General features: G+C 39.8%; 1 long non-coding RNA gene across 1 annotated transcript in view; it reads left to right on the top strand.

Moving 5' to 3' along the window:
* Positions 1 to 22286, top strand: part of LOC106967272 (uncharacterized) — a 63507-nt gene that overhangs the window by 28206 nt on the left and 13015 nt on the right. The window contains exons 2-5 of the long non-coding RNA XR_008299187.1: positions 9674 to 9737; positions 10455 to 10523; positions 11637 to 11825; positions 13912 to 15893. This is a non-coding gene — a long non-coding RNA (uncharacterized LOC106967272). The remainder of the gene's footprint in view (positions 1 to 9673; positions 9738 to 10454; positions 10524 to 11636; positions 11826 to 13911; positions 15894 to 22286) is intronic.

Below are 22286 nucleotides of genomic sequence, written 5' to 3'. Positions count from 1 at the left end.
TTTCTTTGCCAGCATGTGGTGTGCAGTAGGCAGCCTTTGGTGTCTGGCTGATCATGGAGGATGCCAGAAAAGTGTAAAAAGCCTTATAAATGTGTCCGCTGAACATCACTGATGAGTGACTGGACTCTAGCTCTCCCATCTGCCTCTGGCAGCATTGCCATCAGCCTTCCAAGTCTGGGAAAGCAGCTGTGCGATTAATCACTCAGCGGCCTGGGAAAGTCAAGTTTTCTCATGGTGGAGAAGTGGCTGCCCTCCAGGTAGTGGTATCTATGAGAGAGAGCAGGCTCCTGTGAGCAGTCCCATACATGGGCTAAGTAAAGGCTTAGGGAGGGTCCCCAGAAAACCTAGAGGGACAGATATTGTTCACTGGGCTGGGAATTTTATATATGTGATCACATTTAGTGCTCATAACAACTCTGTAAGGAGGGTATTTTGTGATCTCTGCTTTATAGATTCATAACTTAAGGTTCTAAAAACTTAAATCACTCTCTGCAGGCTGCATAACTAGGAAGTGACAGAGTGGGGGACATAACCAAGTTGTCTGTCTCCAAATTTGTGACTTCTCTGTCATAAGGACCAAAGGTGATCCATCAATCAGCTAAGTCTATACTCAAGCCAAGAAAATCTTTGGGGTTACTATCCATGCTTATATCCTTCTTCCACCCTTTACTCTTATCTATATTCTTTTCATCCGAAAGAGGAAATCAACCTACTACAGGACTGCGTAGTATCACATAAAGCTTTGCTACTTAGAGTGTGATCTAGGAACAACCAGCAACAGCAGTTGGGAGATTAGCAGTAATGCAGAGCAAGCCCCCTGCATTTTAGGGATTCATTAAAGTTTAAAAATCACTGACCTACACCATGTAATTCTTTATCTGAAAAGGCACTTAAGTCGGTAATTCTCAAATTTGTGTGCATTAGAATTTATCTTGGTGGAAGGGGATAAAAATGCAGAATCCAAATCCTTTGCCAAGGAGTTTTTAATTTGGGAGCCACAAGGTGGGATGTGAGGAATATATGTGTTTTAACGAGTAGACCAACTGATTCAGCTAGAGGTGATCTGAGAACAAGACTATGATTAACATGGTCTCAAGAAGTATAGCACCTGCCTTCAGTTACAGATGATGAGACTGAGGTCAAGAAAGAGAGGTTATGACATGTAGTGGTTAGTGACAGAACCAAGATGAGGACTTCAGTCCTCGAAGCAGACTAACCACATCTGGTTCAAGACTTTAGGCTTTGGAGAAAATTGCTGTCAAGCCTCTGCCCCTTTATTCTTTCTAGCACCTTAGAATTCTTGACCTAATTGCAGTTGATTGACTCCTTGCTGAGAAAAGAACACTCTGCACATTCTGTTGGAGGACACCGTGGGTGTCACTGGATTTCACTCACTGAGGTCTTTGCTTTCATAGACCTCATTTTTAAAGTTTGTTTTGTTCTTAATGAGTTAAGAAAAGGAAAGGGTTGGGATGAGTTGGGAAGCACAGAGACCTGAGGGAAGCAGCAATACTTACACCAACATGTGCTTATGTGTACATTATCTCATTTAACCCCTGCAACAATCCAATGAGGTACCCTTTTACAGATAGTAAACTGCACCATCAGGGATGGAACCCAGCCTTTTGCCTTTAGGGATTTCTCTTTTGTACAATTACCATCTCCTGGGGAAAGTTAGGAAATTCCACCTAGAGATTTTAAGAAGTTGGTGGACCATGGTTTGTAAACCCAAGAGAACCAATTAAATTTATTCTTAGATCATTATTTTAATTTTCTTGTTCTTGACCATGGAAATTTAACATCACCCTTAGCCCTTTAGTGCATCCCTGAGAAAGAAAGGCGAGAAAAAAGAAACCCCATTTATAAAATGCTTTTATTCAGAAATCGTTCTGTTCTTTTGGGATGTGACATGACTTAGTGGGAAAAGTGTAAAATCATGCCTCCTCCATTTATTATGATACTGGGCAAGTTTTTCTAATATCTCTGAGGCTAGTTTATCTCATCTGTAAAATATGTCGTTGTGAGAATCACGTAGATCAGGTTAATATTTAACACAAAACTTGGGACCTAGTAAGCATTCGATGTCCCTAAATGATTGCTGAAATAGTATTAAAAAGGGTTCAGAATTTGTTTGCAATTCTTCCTGCCTCACCTCTCATACTCAACCTTGTCCAAGACTGTGGGTATATAGTAAAATATTTGTGTTCATAAATTTACTTACATTTATTTATATATTTATTATCAGTATGGACTCATGAATTTTAATTTTTATCAGTGATTTATAATTCATCATTGTACTTAATGATGCTCAAATTATCCCAGATTTGGCTAGCTGTAATTCTTTTCAGCTAGCACATTAGTCCTTATGTCATGACCTCCTAATTTTTAAAAAATGCCTTTTTATTTTCTAGAATAACAAGATGTTCCAGGCTCATCTTTTGCATATTCTGCCCCATTCCTGGAGTCAGTCACTTATTCAGAGAGTCTTGATTACTTTTAGTAGATAATGGTGTTAGAGATCAAGATTTGGGTTTCAGATATGATCTTTGCTACTGGGAATCTTTAATTCTTGGTCCTTTGAACAGAGCATAAAATGGTTAGATGTATATAACTTCCTTCCTTCCTTCTTTCCTTCTCCCTACAGTGTGATTATCATATTTATTTGAAATACAATTTGTTTCTTTCTACTTTCAGTTAGCTCTTTCCTTCCTCTTCTTACTGATTTCATTTTAATTTTTGAATATGTAGAACATTTACATGCTTTACAAAGTCAAACTTTTTTTTTTTCACACAGATATTAACATACTTTGTATGTTCTTTACTTTTTTTTACTTAATGTTATGTCCTGGAAATTATATCATATTTGTTCATAGAGACACCCTAACTCTTGTTTATAGCTATATACTACTACATAATGTAAATGGATCTTTCAACTAAACTCCTACACTTAGATATTTAGGTAGTTCTTTATACTTTGTAATTATAAATGATGCTGCATTGAATAACTTTGTGTATATGTATTTTGGTACTGTTGGATATATATGTTCAGAGTAAATTATTAGAATTAGTAATACTGGTTAAAGGGTAAATGCATAATGAAGTTTTATTACATGTTTTGAAATTCCTCCTCATGGGAAAATATACCATGTTGCATTCTACCAGCAATGTATGAGAGAGCCTGTTTCCACACAGCCTCGCCGAAACAGTGAATTTCTGAGATATTGAATTTTTGCCAATCTGCTAGGTGAGATTATCAGTATAATTTTAATTTGGATTTTACTTATTATGAGACTGAACATCTTTTTGCATGTAAGGGTCATTTTATTTCCTTTTGTGAATCATCTATATATTTTGCCTATTTATTATAATATTTTGTATTTTTCCTCAATTTTTAAAGGTTCTTTATTTTTTAAATCATTTTATGTTATTGTTTTTCATTATGATAAGTGTAATCTTTAATCCCCATCCCCTGTTTCCCCCATTCCCTCTATTCACCTCCCCTGTGGTAACCATTAGTTTGTTCTCTATAATTAAGAGTCTGTTTCTTGGTTTGTCTCTCTCGTTTCCTTTGTCCATTTGTTTTGTTTCTTAAATTCCACATATGAGTGAGATCATATGATATTTGTCTTTCTATAACTAACTTATTTCACTCAGCATTATACTCTCTAGCTCTATCCATGTCGTTGAAAAGGGAAATATTTCATTCTTTTTTATGGCTGAGAAATATTCCAGTGTGTGTGTGTGTGTGTGTGTGTGTGTGTGTGTGTACGTACCACATCTTTATCCATTCATCTATCAATTGGACACGTCAGCTGCTTCCATAGTTTGGCTATTGTAAGTAATGCTGCAATAAACATAAGGGTGTATGTATCCCTTTGAATTAGTGTTTTTGTATTTTGGGGGTAAATACCAAATAGCGTGATTTCTGGGTAATAGGGTAGTTCTATTTTTAATTTTTGAGGAACCCATATACTGTTTGCAACAATGGCTGCACCAATTTTCATTCCCACCAATAGCACAAGAGGGTTCCCTTCTCTCCACATCCTCACCAACACTTGTTGTTTCTTGTGTTTATTATTTAGGCATTCTCACAGGTGTGAGGTAATATCTCATTGTAGTTTTGATTTGCATCTCCCTGATAATGAGTGATGTTGAACATCTTTTTCATGTGTTTGTTGGCATCTATCTGGCTGTCTTTTTTGGAGAAATGCCTATTAATGTCTTCTGTCCATTTTTAAATTGGATTATTTGGGTTTTTTATTTTAAATTTTTTTAAGTTACATCCAAATTAGTTAGCATATAGATAAAATACAGGTTGCCTAGTTAAACTTGAATTTCAGATGAATTATTTTTTTTTAGTATAAGTATGTCCCAAATATTACATGGGACATACTTATACTAAAAATATTTGCTGTTTGAGTTGAAATTCGAATTTACTGGGTGATATGTATTTTTATAAATCTGGCAGCCCTAATCCTGAGGAAAGATAAATCCCTAATCTTGGCATATCCTCTGTTGACCATTTAGGTTCTTAGAAATAGATCAATCCTGCTGACTTAGTCCTCTTGCATTCCATAGTTGTCTTAATGTCATTGTTTGATCTGTGCATCTGCTCTTTCAAGATAGAGTACATACAGCACAGACCTGGCTTTTAATTCTGGCCACAGAATCCTGGAAATGTTATTTATTGCATTTGAGCCTCAAATAAAATCTATCTTACAGGGCTTATTTTGTATAACTAAATGAATTAAATAGTGTTTACATACTATAAATGCTCCATAGTTTTTATCTATTATTATATGCTAAGCTCATAATTTTAACAAATGTAGTTAAAGTAGGTCTTTTTCATCAGCAAAAGGGGGATATATAGTCATAGTATCATAATCTCTTCATGAGTATACTCATTTCTCAGATAAGGAAACCAACATACAGCTAATAGTCATGATGCTGGGGCAGGGCTCTTCGAAGATGCTTCCCAGTACAAAGGTTAGCCCAAAAGTGAGATGGGAGGTTGGGGTAACTTGGGATGGAATATGGCATTGGGAAGGAGTAAAATGGACACAGGAAAGAGTCAGGGAATGGAGGGCAGGGACTGACCAGTAAGTCAAGACAGACAATGGGAGAGACTAAGAAGTAAAGAGGATGAAAGGTTAACGAGTAAGGGAATACTTAAGGAACAGAGTAAAAGTGCAAAAGTAAGGATAAATATGAGAGAAAGAAGAAATAAAAAATATTTTTAAGTAAATTACAGAGAAAGGGAGATCATATGAATAAATGGCTAGACAAATAAGTGGGTGAATAAGAAATCAGTGAAGTGAAGAAGACCATGGGGAAAGAGTTGGCTCATATATTTTATAAAGTAGCTTTTACCTATAATGTCCTATTTAATCTCCATGGTAACTCTGTAAGGAGTGAAAAGTGTGGATATTATTTTCCTCATTTTACAGAGTGAGAAATCCCAGGCTTACAGAGGTAGTTAAATCACTTGCCCCAGACTGCCATATGAATCAATGGAGAGCTGAAATCAGATCCCAGAGCTCATAGCCCCTTCTCCAACACTACACCCTTCTCCTTAGGAACTGTAGTAAGGAGACTGAAGGGCATGAGATCTAAATGAATCCAGGGCACCTAAAGAATGCAGACATTTGGTATGTTCTATCCAGAAAGAGACCCAAAGGCCCACTCCATGGCAGGGACCAGCATTCAGGTTCTGAATGTTTCAATCCTTGTAAAAATATAAATGGAATTCTTGTGGCTCCAAAAATAGGAGGCATACTCCTCCAGATTGTTTCTCTTTGATCTAGGTGATCCTCTACTATTTGCAAAGTGAACCATAAATTTGGTTTCACTTCACTTCTTCTCAAAACCTGCAGGCTACCCACTTGTCACAGAAGCCAGAGTGCAGCCTCCCGTCTCCAAGCTCATCTTCCAGACTTTAATCCGTGTCCTTTTGATGGGGCCAATGTATTAATTGGCAGACAACGGGAAGAAGCACAATTTTCCTATAACCATTCTGAATTCCTCCTTTGATGTCCAGTTACAATTCTCTCTGCATGCTGCAGTGCATACGATCTCATCTGAATCCAATCCAGCTCCGATAACCCTGGGAAGCCACGACACTGCTTGGGGAGAAAGATTTATACACACAATTCTTTTCCACAGTAAGAAGAAATCACAGTAGAAAATATTGTCATCAAAACACTGGTGCTTCTTTCCTAAAGCTTTCTGCTGTCTGTGTGAGGTGACTTACTCAGTCTTCACCCTTTTTGGTCATGGTTTTATTAGCCATTCATTTTCAGGAGAGAGTTAACAAAATAAACACAGTCCCTAATGACAGTAGGAATACCATCTTGGGGGGGCAACAAAATACTTTTACATTCCTTCACATGGCTTGAACTCTTGACTCTCAAAAGTGGCTGGAGAAGGACTACCAAGGAGGTAAGTGTTGGAATGTGGCAGCAATCTTGTGAGGTCCAAGAACAACAGACATGTTGCTTATGTCTGCTCTCATAGCATGAGTTTGGTAAGTGTACCTATCTCAAAATTCTACTTGTCTCCTCTGCATCCGTTCCTGTTTTTTTCACAATTTGCTCTCTGCCTGGGAGAGACTTCCTAAGACAGGACCCAAGCAGAAAGTAATGCTTCATCATAGCATTTCCACTTGAATTTCTACCATGTGCAAGACTTTGAGCCATGTTCTCCTAGTTGACCTTGTCTCTTATGCCTGCTAATTAGCCTTAACACAATTTATAACCCTTGAAACATAAGCATAATAATTTTGTTCTTCTTTCTAGTTCTAATTGGCACCAGTCATCATAGACTGAGCTAGGCAATATCTAAAATGCACTGCCCTCCCCACTGATCTCTGCCTTCTTTGTAAACCCCTCACTTTGAGTGTGGTCTGAATCTAGTGACTTCTAAATCATGGAATAGGCCAAAAAATATGTTACTTCTAAGATTAGGTTACAAAAGGCCATGATTCCTGTCTTGCTCTTAGTCCCTCAGTTGTACTCTCTTTGCCCTCTTACTTGCTCACTTTCATGAAGCCAGCTGCCTTGTGAACTACCCATTAGGTAGTTTTGTAAGCTAAGGAACTAAAGGAGGCCTCTGGCCACCAGCCAGTGGGGAACCAAGGCCCTCAGTCCAATGACTCACAAGGAACTGAATACCACCAACAACCATTTAAGTGAGGTTACATGGATATGGAAATGGAAACTTCTCCAGTCAAGTCTTCAGATGAGACTGTAACTCCAGCCTTGTGAGAGACCAAGAGCAGAGAACGCAACTACGCCATGACCACAGAAACTGTAAAATCATAAGTGTTGTTTTAAGCCACTAAGTTTTAGAGTAATTTGTTATGCAGCAGTTGAGAAGTAACACACAGGCTTTAACTCAATTAGGCCACTAAGTTGACATTGCAACACATTAGTTCCATCACCAGCCCTACCTGCCTTCCTTCACCCTCATGAGTTAAGCCCCTTCCATTCTGTGTACATTGCTTTATAGCATTGTTCAGTTTCCATATTCTCTTGGCCTGCTCTTAGTCCACTCTGTCATTACTCAATATCATTTCTTCTGGTAGCACCTGTATAGCTCATAACATTTTTATTTTTCCTTATCACCAATTAGCCTCAGCACATTCTCCAATTGTAGATGTTCATTAAATAAGTGCAGATGATTTATTTTTTTTAAATAATTGCAGATGATTTAAATGTCAACATTCATTTTAAGTAATTCACTTGAAAGATTTATTGAGTACCTATTACATGCTAGGTACCAAGGATAAAGCAATGAATAAATAATAGACACAAGCCCTGCTCTCATGGAGCTTACCATCTAGAGAGGAAGTTTGATATTGACACCGGTCAATTACATAGCAAACCTATTAGGTATTAAGTTCCCTAAAGGAAAGGTAAATGTGCTGCAAGAATATTAGAAATAAAGGGATTTTACTGAGTGAGGGAAATGAGGAGACACTCTCTGAAAAAGTGGTAACTGAGGCAAATTCTCAAGGGTTAGTGGGAGTTAACTTAGCAAAAATGAGGAGGGAGTGGGGGATGGAGGGAGAAGGTGAAGCATTCCAGACAAAGGGAACAGTGTGTGCAAACTAGCATCTTTGAAGTGCTCAAAGAGAGCCAGTAAATCTCGAGATTAAAGACAGAGGTGGGGTGTGATGTGAGATGAATAGAGAGGTAGGTGAGGGCCAGACCTTATCCTATCCTATTCTAGGCCAATTTTCAGGAATATCCAGAAATTTCCTGGAACAACTGCATTCTTTTGGTAGCATTACAGCCAAACAGGTGTCAAATATTCTTGGGCCCTATTTTAGGGAGTTGTTTCTTGAGACTTGCTTTGATGACACCCTTAAGTCAGGACTGGGGTGCCTGGGTGGCTCAGTCAGTTAAGCATCCACCTCCAGTTTGTGGGACTGAGCCCCATGTTGGGATCTGTGCTGACAGCATGGAGCCTGCTTGGCATTCTCTCTCTCTGTCCCTATGCTCTCTATCCCCCCACCTCTCTCTCAAAATAAATTTAAAAAAACATTAAAAAATCAGGACCATGAAGGAATGAAAAGATATGGCCCTTTGACCACAAAGAGTGTGTATTCTAGTTGGAGACTTATCATTGAGAACACAACAGTCTCTAAATCACAACAATATAGTGCACGTAAAATAATAAATCCCTAACTCACAATTAAACCCTAAGGGGGGAAGGGGAGATGAGTGAGGCATGAACCCCACTTAGTCTTGGCTACACCCAAGACCACTGTCAAGACCCTTTTTGGCTAAGTGAGTATCAGGCTCTTAAAGATGTTGTACAGTCTGGATCACAAGAGGAGAGGAAGAAATCTCAAAAAAATAAAAATGGAGACAGGGTCCCATGAAACTCATGAAAGATGGCAGAAGCAGAAGGAACCAAGAATACTTATAAGGAATTCTGTCCTGAATAGCTTAGCGCCACCATTCTCTCAGGGATCCTACTGCTCTTCTCATTTTATACAGAAATGATAGAGATGGCAAGCACATGTGACTCACATAGATACATATCATGTTGCATAGATACTAGTTGAACAGTTTGGGGAAGGGCCATTATATAGGAGACCCTTCACCCACTATGGAGTCAGAGTTTTCCACAGAAAGAACCACATGGATTATGAATTGAATGTCCTGGAGCCTTGCTGAGATATCCTATCTCCTCCTCTTCCTCTAACTTCAAGATGCATCCAGCCTGTGTGGATAATCCCACAAGACCTCCTGTAAGGGTAGACTACTGCAGCAGCCCTCTGCCATGGGCAGAAGAGGTGGTGTGTGAACCCATCCATGAAAGCTTTGTTCATGAACTCTGGCCATATGTGTACAAGGGCTCACCTCCTGAACTGACTCCTGAATACTTGAAATTTAATTGGATCTTGGAATAGTCTTCAGTGATCCTGACTGCATGGTTGTAAACTCAGATGCAACCATCCATGAAACAAAAACATGAACACTAAGTTCCAAATGTGCCACAATTTTTCAAAAAAAAATCCTCCCATGGAATTTTTAGACATATGCAGATCTTCACTGATTAAAAATGGCCACCATTTGTTAATTACAGTGTTCCTGGCACACTATATATTTTATCTCAGTCCACACACAAAATCTTTAAAGATGGTGCCATTATCTTCATTTTACAGATGGAGAAACCAAGAGTCAGAAAGATTAAGATAACTTCTCCAAGATCACAAGTAGCAGACTCAGGTGGGTCTGTTTCTGGGAACCAATAGCTCAACACCAACATTGTTTCCTCCTTGAAGCCTTGTGTGATCTCTTCATTCACTATGCCCACATTGGACTTTGAACCCATTTATATTATAAGCTGAAAATACTATATAATGATTATTTAAGATTTTATGAAATTCTCTTTGAGGGCACTCCCTAGCACTGTGTCTGGCATATAGTGGGCCCTTCATTACTTCTAGAATAAATAAGTGTGCAGTAAAGCCATCTCTCTAGGAATAAGGTATGGACTAATTTTAGAGAAAAGAGTAACAATTATGCTAAGGAGCAACCAGAAACTGCTTACTGTCCTCCTCTTCTGACCCCAGAAGAGAAATTATTTTTTGAAGTGGATACTCAACGTCTTCCATACCTGCCAGAGGGAAGCAAGAACCTCTCTACCCCACCCTACCCCTCCTGCAGGCCTCCATCACAGAGCATCCTGGTCTGAGGACAGAGCCTGGGACCCTAGGCATGCATTCTCTGGCTTCTGTAGTAACATCTTTCTCCATGAGGCAAGACCTAGGAATGACTTAGCAAAACTCAGTGAGAGCCCAGGGAAAGTGAGGGCTGCTGTGGTTTCTCCTCTTCCTGTGGAAAGATCAGCTGATCCTGGGCTCTCTCATGGGGACTGGGCTGCTAGCCTGATGTCCCTGATCTATTCACTTGGTCCCACAACTCCTTCTTCTCTTTCCTCAGGGCCAGGATGACACCTCAGTGGACTCACATCTGAATCATCCCAGGAAGTCTAGAGGGAGGAAATGAGAGGTGAGAATACATGTTCCTTCCCTGGCTGAGTGCATAGTCCTAGTAATAATAATAACTGGCAGTCACTTCAGGATCTTCAGGGTAAAAAAAAAAAAAGACAACTTTTTAGCAGATTATGCATCCATTAAAAACACCTACAATAATATTTGAAACAAAAAATCTAGCATCTTGAGAGAGAGGAAAATTGGCGGTGTTTTTCTAACAGTAGCCAAAAGTGATCTAAGAATTTTTAAAAAAAATTTTTTTTCAACGTTTATTTATTTTTGGGACAGAGAGAGATAGAGCATGAACAGGGGAGGGGCAGAGAGAGAGGGAGACACAGAATCGGAAACAGGCTCCAGGCTCTGAGCCATCAGCCCAGAGCCTGACGCAGGGCTCGAACTCCCTGACTGCGAGAGTGATCTAAGAATTTTAACCCTTCCGAACTCTAGTGCTGACTCAAAAATTTGGAGCTACCACTTCTGGCTGACCTGGTTGGAGAACAGTTTCATGGCCATAAAAAATTTAGTATGAGTGCTGAAGAATTTACCATGCTGTATGGAGGAAAGCAACCCACATATAGAATTTATTGTGATTGATTCCAGTATGTGTGTCTGGAGAACCCCCAAAGCAGGGCTCCATAGCAAATCGACATTCTGTACCAGCCACTATTCCAGGAGCTTTATAAGTATTAACTCATTTAATCCTCACAACAGCCCCATGAGGTAGACCCTACTAGTCTTATCATTTTACATATAAGAAAACTGAAGCAGAGAGAGAAGAACCAACTTGCCTGACAGCTGGAATGTGGTAGAGAGGGGTTCAAACCCTGGCAGTCTGGCGTCAGAGCGTATTATATAAGCTAATCCTTGAAAAATCCCTCTGCAGTGGCTATCATTCTTCTCATTTTACAGATGAGGAAGCTGAGGTTCTGAGGATGTTAAATGATGGAGTTAGATATAGAAGCAATGAACTGACATAGGAAGTGACTTCATTCTGCTTCCAGAGGCTGAGTTCCTGTGGCATTATGCTTAACTGAAGCTCAAATGGAGTCTGTAAACAGGAAATATTATCACCAGAAAGGCAGGGATTGTTCTCTAGATGATTCTAGGACTGCTAATTTTGTCCTTGCAGGATGTTCTATTCACAGAATGGTGGATGCCACCACCCAGCGAGAAGCCAAAGGCCCCTTCTCAAAACTCTGACAAGTAGGGGAAGCAAGCCAGCCTGGCTCCCAGCTATACCCAACATGTCTCTTTGAAACTCACTTCAGGACCTAGGAAAGAGCTCGAGGACCGGGCCACAGGCTGTCTGTCCTACCTGGTAAGTTCCGACTAAGAAGTTAGGATGCCAAATGAAATCCCCCACATGTACTACCTTCCTTCTAATTTCCAGCCCCCTCTGCTGTTTACGAAGAGTAAAAATGGACAGCTGCCTTCTAAGGAGCATTAGGTGGCCTAACCAGTGCACAGTGATTTTCAGGACTGATGTCTGCAATTATTCTACACTTTTGACCAATGCCTGGTCCATGGAAGAGGTGTTCATGACTAAGATAAGAAGGTGCCACTTATGTCTGGCCTCTGGGGGAACTATATTTGCCTTGACTCCTCTCCAAGCATGTGGTTTGCATTACCTTGGCCAGAGACAGCAACTGGGCCCCAGTCTGCACTGTGTGCACAGGAAATTTCACAAAGGTTTTCGTATGGAAAGCATTTGAGGCTGTGTCAGTCTTGGCTGTTGGGACAGGTGGGGTGCAGCCGGCAGCTCTGCTCTCAGCTGCCAGACTGCAGGGAGAGACTCTTGCCTCTTTCTGCAAGGTGTTTCCAATAAGAGGGGCACATTTCGTTCATTAGAAATAAAACAAATACAGATTGATGATGTTATGGCGTTTCTCAGGAAAAGAGGAAAACAGTTTTCAGATGTCCTTATTGAGCTTCTCTCATGTGCTTGTGGGTGGGGCTGGTATGGGGAGGAGAGAAGTATATTTATGGGGAAAGCAAGAGGAGCACCCCCACAATTCAACCACTGATCCTGCCATCCCAAATTAGAGGGGTGGGGGTGGTACCTGCTTGGCTACATCATAGACCATAAGGGCTTGAAGACACAGAGTCCAGCCTCCCTGTTTGGCAGATGAGGAGGGAGGCCAAAGACCTCCACCAACAGTCAGGGTAGAGCTACAGAAAGAAGCTGCAACTCCTAATCCCAGTCCAGTGTGCTTTCTGGAATATTCCATTCCATAGGACCATCTCAACAATTAAACATATATCTATTCATGTGTAGCTTTAAGGAAATGGTTCTCAACTTGGATTTATGTAATAAATGCTTTGGAAGTTTACAAAAACACCATTATACCCAGGCCTACACAAGGTCCAAGAAAAATTCAAGTGTGATCATGACTGAGCTATCTATGTCTAAAGGACTAATTGGAGTAATCACTACTGTTTATTTCACCTAAGCAAAGCTTACTCACCTTTCCAGGACTATCTAAAATTACTCCTCTTCCATAAATCCTTTTTAACAAGACCACAAATATAGTTGGCATACCTCTTCTCTAAACTCCTACACTATCCACAGGCTATAAGCAAACAATTTAGCACTAAATTATATACAATTTCCATTGTTAAACTATATTAATCATGAAATGAAGGCTTTCACTATGTGCCAGCCACTCTGCTTCGTGCTTTCCATGCTTTGCCACCAATATTCCTAGGAACTCTACCACACTCCATCTGTACCCACTATACAGATTAAGAATCTGAGATTCATAGGTGTCAAGTATGTTGCCTGAAATGAGATAGCTAGGAAGGGCAAGTAAATCCAGTTCTGTATGCTCCAAAGTTCTTTCCAATGCCTCATTTTGCATCAAATATAAACACTATCTATTATAACATATACTCCTGATATGATTTTACAAGCTATAAGCTTCTTTGACGTTCATTCTCTTATTTAATCCTGACTATAGCACCACTATCCTGGACAAGCAAGGGCATAGAATTTGAAAAACTTAGGTAAAAGGCTCAAGATTCCATGGCATAGCCATGAACCCAGGTATTCTGACTCCAAGTGCAGGGCTATTTTCACTGCTTTCCTGTGCCATGTGCCAAGCTCTATTTCTTTTGATCTAAAGTCCCTTAAGGATCTATACTGTGTTTTACTTAGGCAGTCTATTTTAGATAGACTTAAGATAGACTTTTAGATAGATCCCTTAAGGATCTATACTGTGTTTTACATAGACAGTCTATTGCTTTATTACTTGATTTTCCAAGAAGTAGCAAGAAAGACTTCATGAGGCATTCTGTCCCTAAGGACCTGAAAAACAAAACACAGTTCTTTGGGGGTTGGAAAGAATTGATGAGGAGGCATAACTGATTCTTTTTAGTGCCTTAAGTCATTGTTTTTTGTTTTTTAGAGCCTTCCAGTCACTTCCACATATTTTTGAAGGTATTATTTTCAACTGTCTGAACAAATAACAGAATCAAAGGGTAATGTGAACTAAGTGATCTACCTGTGATCGTGGAGTGGACCATGGAAGAGAGAAAGAACTTCCATCCACCTCTCCCAAAAGTCTCTGATTTGAATCCCTACCTAGGAGTTGGCAGTGTTTTTAAAATTAGTTAGTCCTGTCCCATATCGTTATCCAAAGGACTCAAAGTGGCTTGGAATATGAATAGATAAAGTAAATAATGGTAAAATGTAAACAAGTAAAGATAACCAAGGCTGGGTAAAATGAAAATATAAAAAGTAAATTCAAGGGGAAAATATTAATCATAGAGGAAACGTTGCCTTAGAGCCCAAAATACTGCAGTGCATTTAAAATAGATATTCCATGTGTGGGGTTCAGTTGATGATGTATTTTTAAGGTTTTAGTAACTTCTGTGGGGTTTCACTTCATGCCAGATATTGACCAAGAATGATTAAAGCAGTGAAACTATAGAGTTTATCTCCAGGATGTGGTCAATACGCAGTATTCATACATCCGTGGTTAAATAGGAGATGTGTTTTCCAAGTCTAATGTTGCCAAAAAGACCACGTCAATGCTTTGTGCAGAACAGGATTTTTATTTCAAAAATAAGTCTGAATCATGACTATTCATTCATTTAGCAAATATTATGACAATAAATTATCTGCCAGGAACGGTGCAGTACACTGGAAATTCAAAGGCAAATATGACATGGAAACTTTCCTATAGGACTTCTCTGTCTAGAGAAACAGACTTAAAATATATAATCAGCACAACCAAAATAAGTGTGATTATACAGATGTGTACAGTGGGTATAAAAGCAGAGATGGGGTCAACCACTTCACTGAGGTTGGCTGGTGTATCTTATCTTCTAACCAATACTCATCCAGTTACAAGGACATCAGGGTTCTGGTGCCATCCTTAATCAAGTGAACCTGGGGGGATCATAGAATAAATGATTTACCTTTGTGTCCTGCTAATTATCTCCACATTTCTGATTTGATTGTGTGGAAAAATAAGGCAGGGAAAATGCAGTGTCCAGCTTAAAAACAGTGGCCAAGAGGAACAGAATGGAGAAATGTGAAGAAATGCTATAGCAAATCTTTTATAACAAACAGGTTAGTGAGAATAATTTTTTGGCATGGCATAGGCATTTTGTCCTTGGCAATCCTCCATATAGTAAAAGCATCTTCAGGATAAAAAAAAAAAAGACAACTTTTTAGCAGATTATGCATCCATTAAAAACACCTACAATCATATTTAAAACAAAAAATCTAGCATCTTGAGAGAGAGGAAAATTGGCGGTGTTTTTCTAACAGTAGCCAAAAGTGATCTAAGAATTTTAACCCTTCCGAACTCTAGTGCTGACTCAAAAATTTGGAGCTACCACTTCTGGCTGACCTGGCTGGAGAACAGTTTCATGGCCATAAAAAATTTAGCATGAGTGCTGAAGAATTTACCATGCTGTATGGAGGAAAGCAACCCACATATAGAATTTATTGTGATTGATTCCAGTATGTGTGTCTGGAGAACCCCCAAAGCAGGGCTCCATAGCAAATCGACATATGCCTGATGTTATCTCAAGGCAAGTTTCTACTGTATAAACAAAAGCAGATAAAGAAACTTTTAAAGAAAATAACTTCCTCTTTTCTTCTTTATATTTATTCACAGATTGGAAGTTGAGAAAAAAACTTAAAAAGAAAATGCTAAGAAATGCCAAAGCTGGATATGTCAAGGGATTAGATAAAGTAGAGAACCTTCATGAGAAATGTGCACACTTGTGATACAAAGCTAAGTCACCAGGAACTACAAGCACTGAACCCAAAGTCTAAATGTATGTGAAAGATGGCATTGGATTAAGAACACACAGGCCATGAGTGAACGAAACTCCGAGTTGACTCCCAGCTCCTCCGGTGATTCCATGACTCTGGGTGAGTTACCCGAACTCTCTGGGGTTGTTAGTCTTCTCACTTGAAAACAGGGTTGTTGTGAGAAGTGGATATAATTCATGTGAGGCTTAGCCCAACCCCCAGCACTTAATAAAGGCTAAAAACATGTTAGCTGCTATATTATAATCATTCTCTGGTGTAATCCTCTCAACCGTTCAAGGAATGTCCAATGATCCTCATTTTCCTGGTGGGGACATGGGCATGGAGATGGTAAGTGTCTTTGCTAAACAGTCCCGCAGTTGACTTTCTAAGTCATAGCCATGCCCTGACTTCTTCCTTCTCTCCCTTTCCCAGGAAGATAGACTGCACACAGTATAGATGGTCCTTCATGTCTTTCTTAAACCCATCATGTCCCATGGCTTTCTCTCCAGCAACTCCCCCTTCCTAGTTCACCAGGATCCCCACAGCTCTTTTTATCATGGGAACATTGTCTGTTTTGTTGCTGGCTTTTTTTCCTCAGCTATCGTATGCCATGGACACAAAACTACCCCACACTAAGCAGTGGTATTGGGAAAACCCTGACCATTTGGACATCAGCTTGCCAATCTCTGGAAACTTCTCCAAATATCACCTTTCCCTCAGTTTCTATTTTTTCCATATTTTGTCAGCCTCAAGGTACTCCCTCCCAGATATGGACAAGGTGCCCTGTGAAGATGAAAATATTTTAGAGGTCAGGGATGATTCCAACTTCCATGTCAGACTGCAGGCCACTTGAGTCAGTGGAAGCTGTGATGTGATAGGGAAGAAAGGAGTACAGAGGGAAGAACTTCTGTTTTCTAACATTTGAGGTTCTGTGCTGAGAGACTTATTAAGTCTTTTCTCCAAGGGCAGAAGCAAGCACAGGAGTCTTGATTACTGATTCAATTTCATTGCTGCTAATTGATCTGTTCAACTTTTCTGTTTCTTACTAATGCAGGTTTGGGAGGTTATATTTCTAAGAATTTATCCATTTCTTCTTAGTTGTCCAATTCGTTGGCATATAGTTTTTCATAACATTCCCTTAAAATCCTTTCTATTGCTGTGGTGTCAGTTATTTCTCCTTTATGATTTCCAGCTTTGTTTAAGTTCTCTCTCTCTCTCTCTCTCTCTCTCTCTCTCTCTCTCTCTCCTCTCTCCTCTCTCCTCTCTCCTCTCTCCTCTCTCCTCTCCTCTGTTTTTGAGGACTCTGGCCAGAGGTTTATCAATTCTGTTGATCTTTTTAAAGAACTAGCAGCTCTTGGTTTCATTGATCCATTCTATCAGGGTTTCTACGTTTGTTTATAGTTTCTATTTCATTTATTTTTGCCCTAATGTTTATTTTTTCCTTCCTTTTACTGGTTTTGGGTTTTGTTTGTTCTTTTATTAGCTCCCTTGGGTATAAGGTTAGGTTGGTTGAAATTTTTATTGCATCTTGAGGTAGGCCTGTACTGCTCTAAACTTCCCTGTTAGAACCATTTTTGCTGCATCCCAAAGATTTTGGACCACTATGTATTTTTTTTTTTAATTTCCTCTTTGATTTCTTGATTGACTCATTCATTGTTTAGTAGCATGTTATTTAGCCTCCATGTATTTGTGGTTTTTTCCAGACATTTTATTGTGGTTGATTTCTAGTTTCATAGAGTTTTGCCCAGAAAAAGATGTATGGTGTGATTTAGATATTTTTTGATTTGCTGAGACTTGTTTTGTGGCCTAGTATGCGATCTTTTGTTCCATGTGCACTTGAGAAGATTATATATTCTATTTTAGGATGGAATGTTCTGAATATATCTGTTAAAACCTATGTGATCCAATGTGTCATTTAAAGTCACTGTTTTCTTTTTGATTTTGTGTGGGGATGATCTATCCCTTGATGTAAGTGGGGTGTTAAAATCCCCTGCTATTATTATATTATTGATTACTTCCTTTATGTTTGTTATTAACTGCTTTATGTATTTGGGTACTCTCATGCTGGATGCATAATTATTTACAATTATTATATATTCTTCTTGGATTGGTCCTCTCATGATTATGTAATGTCCTTTATATCTTCTTAAAGTCTTTGTTTTAAAGTCTATTTTGGGGGCGCCTGGGTGACTCAGATGGTTGAGCATCTGAATCTTAATGTTGGCTCAAGTCATGATCCAAGGGTCATGGGATCAAGCCCCATGTCAGGCTCCCCACTGAGCATGGGGCCTGTTTAAGGTTTTCTCTCTCTCCCTCTGCCCCTTGCCACTACTCATGGTCTCTTTCAGAAGAAGGAAGGAAGGAAGGAAGGAAGGAAGGAAGGAAGGAAGGAAGGAAGGAAGGAAGGAAGGAAGGAAGGGAAAAGAAAAAAGAAAAAGTCTATTTTGTTTGATAGAAGTACTCCTACTCCAGCTTTCTTTTCACTTCCATTTGCATGATAATTGCTTTTCCATCCCTTCACTTTCAATCTGCAGGCATCTTTAGGCCTGAAGAGTCTCTTGTAGGCCTGAAGAGTCTCTTTAGTCCCTTTACATTCAAAATAACTGTTGATATTGATAACTATTGATAGGTATGTACTTATTGCCATTTTGCTACTTGTTTTATGGGTTTTTGTAGTTCTTCTCTGTTTCTTTTCTTACTATCTTCTCTCACAGTGGGATAGCTTTCTTTAGTGATATACTTGGAATCCTTTGTCTTTATTTTTTGCATATCTATTACTAGTTTTTGATTTGTGATTACCATTAGGTTTATATAGGATATCTTATGTCTAAAGCTCTCTATATTTAGTTGAGGGTAACATAAGTTTGAACCCATTCTTTACTCCTCTTCCCCCAAGTTTTAGGTATATGGTGTCACACTTTACATCCTTTTATTTTGTGAATCCCTTGACTGATTTTTATAGATACAGTTTTACTGCTTTTGTGATTCCTTTTCTTACTCCTACTTATGGTCTTTCCTTTTAACTGAAGTATCCCCTTTAACATTTTTTGTATAGATGGTTGAGTGGTGGTAAATTCCTTTAACTTTTGTCTAGGATACTCTTTACTCTCCTTCCAATCTCAATAATAGCCTTACTGGATAGAGTATTCTTGGTTGTAGGTTTTTTCTTTCAGGACTTTGGATTTTTCATACTACTCCGTTCTAGTCTACAAAATTTTTGCTGAAAAATCAGCAGATAGCCTTATGGACTTTCCCTTGTATATATAACTTATTTTTCTTTTCACCTTGTGCTTTTATAATTTCCTATCACTACTTCTGCCATTTTAATCACTGTCTCTCTCAGGCTGATTTTGTTGGGCTGTCAGTACCTCCTAGATCTGGATTTACTAGATGTTTCCTTCCCCAAATTAAGTAAGTTTTCAGCTATTATTTCTTTAAATAAATTTTCTGCTCCCTTTTCTCTTTTTCTTCTGAGATCCCTATAATGCAAATGTTATTATGCTTAATGGTGTTGCTGAGTTAACTTAGCCTATTCTTTTATTTATTCTATTTATTTTTTTCTCTCTCTCCTGTTCAACTTGATTTCCATTACTCTGTCCTCCAGGTCACTGATCATTCTTCTGCTTACTCTCATCTACTATTCATTCCCTCTGGTGTATTTTTAACTTCACTTACTGAGTTCTTCATCTCTGACTGGTTCTTTTTACATTTTCTCTTCATTAAGGGTCTCACTAAGGTCTTCCACTCTTTTCTCAAGTCCAGTGAGTATCTTTATGACCATTACTTTAAATTCTCTATCAGGCACATTACTTAACTCTGTTTCATTTAGCACTCTTGCTGTGATTTTGTCATGTTCTTTCATTGGGGATATATTCCTCTGTCTCATTTTGTCTTTCTATTTCTATGTGTTTGGAAAGTCAGCTATGCCTCCTGCTCTTGCAAGCAGTGGCATTATGAAGAAGTCCTGTAGTTCCCTGCAGTGCAATGCCCCCTGTTCACCAGAGACTGGTGCTTCAGGGGTGTCTTATATGTATGCTGTATATGCCCTACTATTGTGACTGAGCTGTGTTTGCCTTCAATCCAGTCATCTGCAATGGTTCTTTGCCTGTTGTAGGCAGGGTTTAGTCCCTGTGTTATTGCGCCAGTCTAGGGCTGCCTTGGGCTTGAGTTGAGACAACCAGCTGTTTGCCAAAGATTCAGTAGCACTGAACTGCAGGGTGCTTTCCCTGCTTTGTCCCATTGAAACTTCTGTTGGTATGCAGGCCTGTAATCAGACCAGATGTCTGCCCCTAGCCTACTGTCGGGGCTGCAGTTGGACTGGTGTGTATGTGTGATTATCTTCCCCTCTCCTTGGGGCAGGAAGCACTTTGGAGTGGTACTGGTCCCTGTAGGGGCTGCCTGTACACTGCCAGACTTATGGAAATGCTTTGGGTGGGCTCCAGGCAAGAACTATTTGAGGGGGCAGGTACAAAAGAGAATTCAGGGTGAAGGAGCACTTGCTCGCAAGGTTTATGCAGGACTGATGTGGGAAGGGACTATGTCCACAGTAGAACATGGGGCAGGACAGAAGCATTAGCAAGGTTTGGGCTGGTCTGCTGTGGGAGACCAGGAACCAAAGCCTAGCTGGTAGGGCATGTCTGTAGGAGAATGCAGTGACAGGATGCACTGTTAGCAAGTTAGTGAGTGTTGGTACTGTGCTGGTTTCCACAGGTGTCCATGTGTCTCGGCTCTGGGTGGGGAGGGCAACAGTACCCGCCAACTCCTTTGTTCCTAGAGAAGTCTCCCAAGGATCCCTGCCCCTCCAGTACACACTCTGAGATTACTAAATCCCAGGTATTTTTCAAACTGCTGTATCTCCACAGGGCTGTTCACTGTGTTCTCTCTTTAAGGGCAGGGGCTGTTTCTTATTGCCTTCCAGACTCTCCCACAGCTGAGCCCACTGGTTTTAAGTTCCAGGTGTTAAGCCCAGCTCATTGTAAGAACTAGTGAAATTATGCCCTTCTGGTTTTCAAGGCCAAATGTTACAAGAATTCGTTTTCCCTGTGCGTGGGGTTTCTAGTGTGAGGGTCTGGTTGTCTCCTCTCTCCATGCGTGCTAAATCCCTCCTTATTGAAGACAGTTCCATGGGTCCATTTACCTCCCAACAGCATTTCAGCCCTTCCAACCCTCTTCAACATGGCCTTTTCTCTACATTTAGCTGTGGAGAGTCTGTTCCACCATTCTTTGGGTTATTTACACTCATACTGGTGTTATATTGTTGGATCCCTGGGAGGAGGGGACCTTAGGATCCTCCTAATCCACCATCTTCCCTGGAAGTCTTATATGATGCTATTTTAGAGAAAGTTTTCAGGCCACTTGCTGGAGGATCAGGTAGAAAGTCCACGTCAAGGGTAAATGGTAGTTGATAAGAATGAGTATTGAATAGACTTTGAGAGCTTAGGTCTGATATCTTTGATTTAGGTCTAGTGGATGGATTAAGGAACACCACCATGGTGTCGGGGGATAGGGACAGCACAAAAGCCCTACAAGCAGCTTGTATAGACACACATATCTTATTCAACTTCTTTTCAGAATAAGATGATAATGATAACTGTTACACAAAATAGCAAGTCAAAGAATTATTTAGTGGGTATGGGTTTGCTCTATAGAATTATGATGTAAAAGTGGCACATACTTTTACCTTTCTATATCCAATTGGACTAGCTTGAATCCCCAGTCTCCCCACTCTATCCCTTTGTCTAAGAATCTCAGATCTTACCTTGTCCCAGGAACTAGGGAAGGGCCTAGTCTTTATTTCAAAGGCCCATGTGTCACCACTGTTATTGCCCAGATGTGTAGAGCGAGACATTAGCTCCCTATTGGGCACAGACTAAGCTACAGAGACAGGGGTCATTGCTCTGAAGGCTTGGTATTTGCTGACCACATCCCCAGGCATTTAGGTGTTAACACCACTTGCCATCTCTTGGGGCTTTTCAAGGCAGTGGAATTAGGATCGCTGCTTCTCTAAAGAATGCACTATCCCTTCATTTCCCAGGCTTAAGAAATGCAGATCCTTCCAGCATTCAGTCACTGAGACTTCTCTTCCACCCCCTAGAGTCCCTCCTTCTTTCCAACAATCCAGTTCTATCTAGCCTCTATAAGTCAAAACTTTTAAAACAAAGTCCTGTTAAATCTCCTCTGGGCAAGTGAAATGCAGCCCTCTGCAGTACAGACCTGCAGTTGCTCTTTCTGGTAAACTACACAGCTTGTAGTTATTTGTGTTTATTTAGCCTTTTGTGCTAGGCACTATGACAAGTGTTTTGCAATAAGCATTGTCTCATCTGATCCTCACAGGAGCCATATGGGTAGGTAAGATTACTTTTCTTACACATCAGACTGGAATAAAGTTTGAAGTGATAGTTAAGGCACTTGCCTTGGCTGGAGCAAAACCCAGGCTACTGACTCCAGAACCCAGACTCTCATTCACCACACCATCTGCCTTCCTCTCTAAAATTAATAAGTGAATCTCATTTT

Source organism: Acinonyx jubatus, chromosome B3, assembly GCF_027475565.1.
Source record: "Acinonyx jubatus isolate Ajub_Pintada_27869175 chromosome B3, VMU_Ajub_asm_v1.0, whole genome shotgun sequence".
NCBI lineage: Eukaryota > Metazoa > Chordata > Mammalia > Carnivora > Felidae > Acinonyx > Acinonyx jubatus.
The sequence above is the reverse complement of the archived record's forward strand: the minus strand, read 5'-3'. Positions and strand labels throughout refer to the sequence as shown.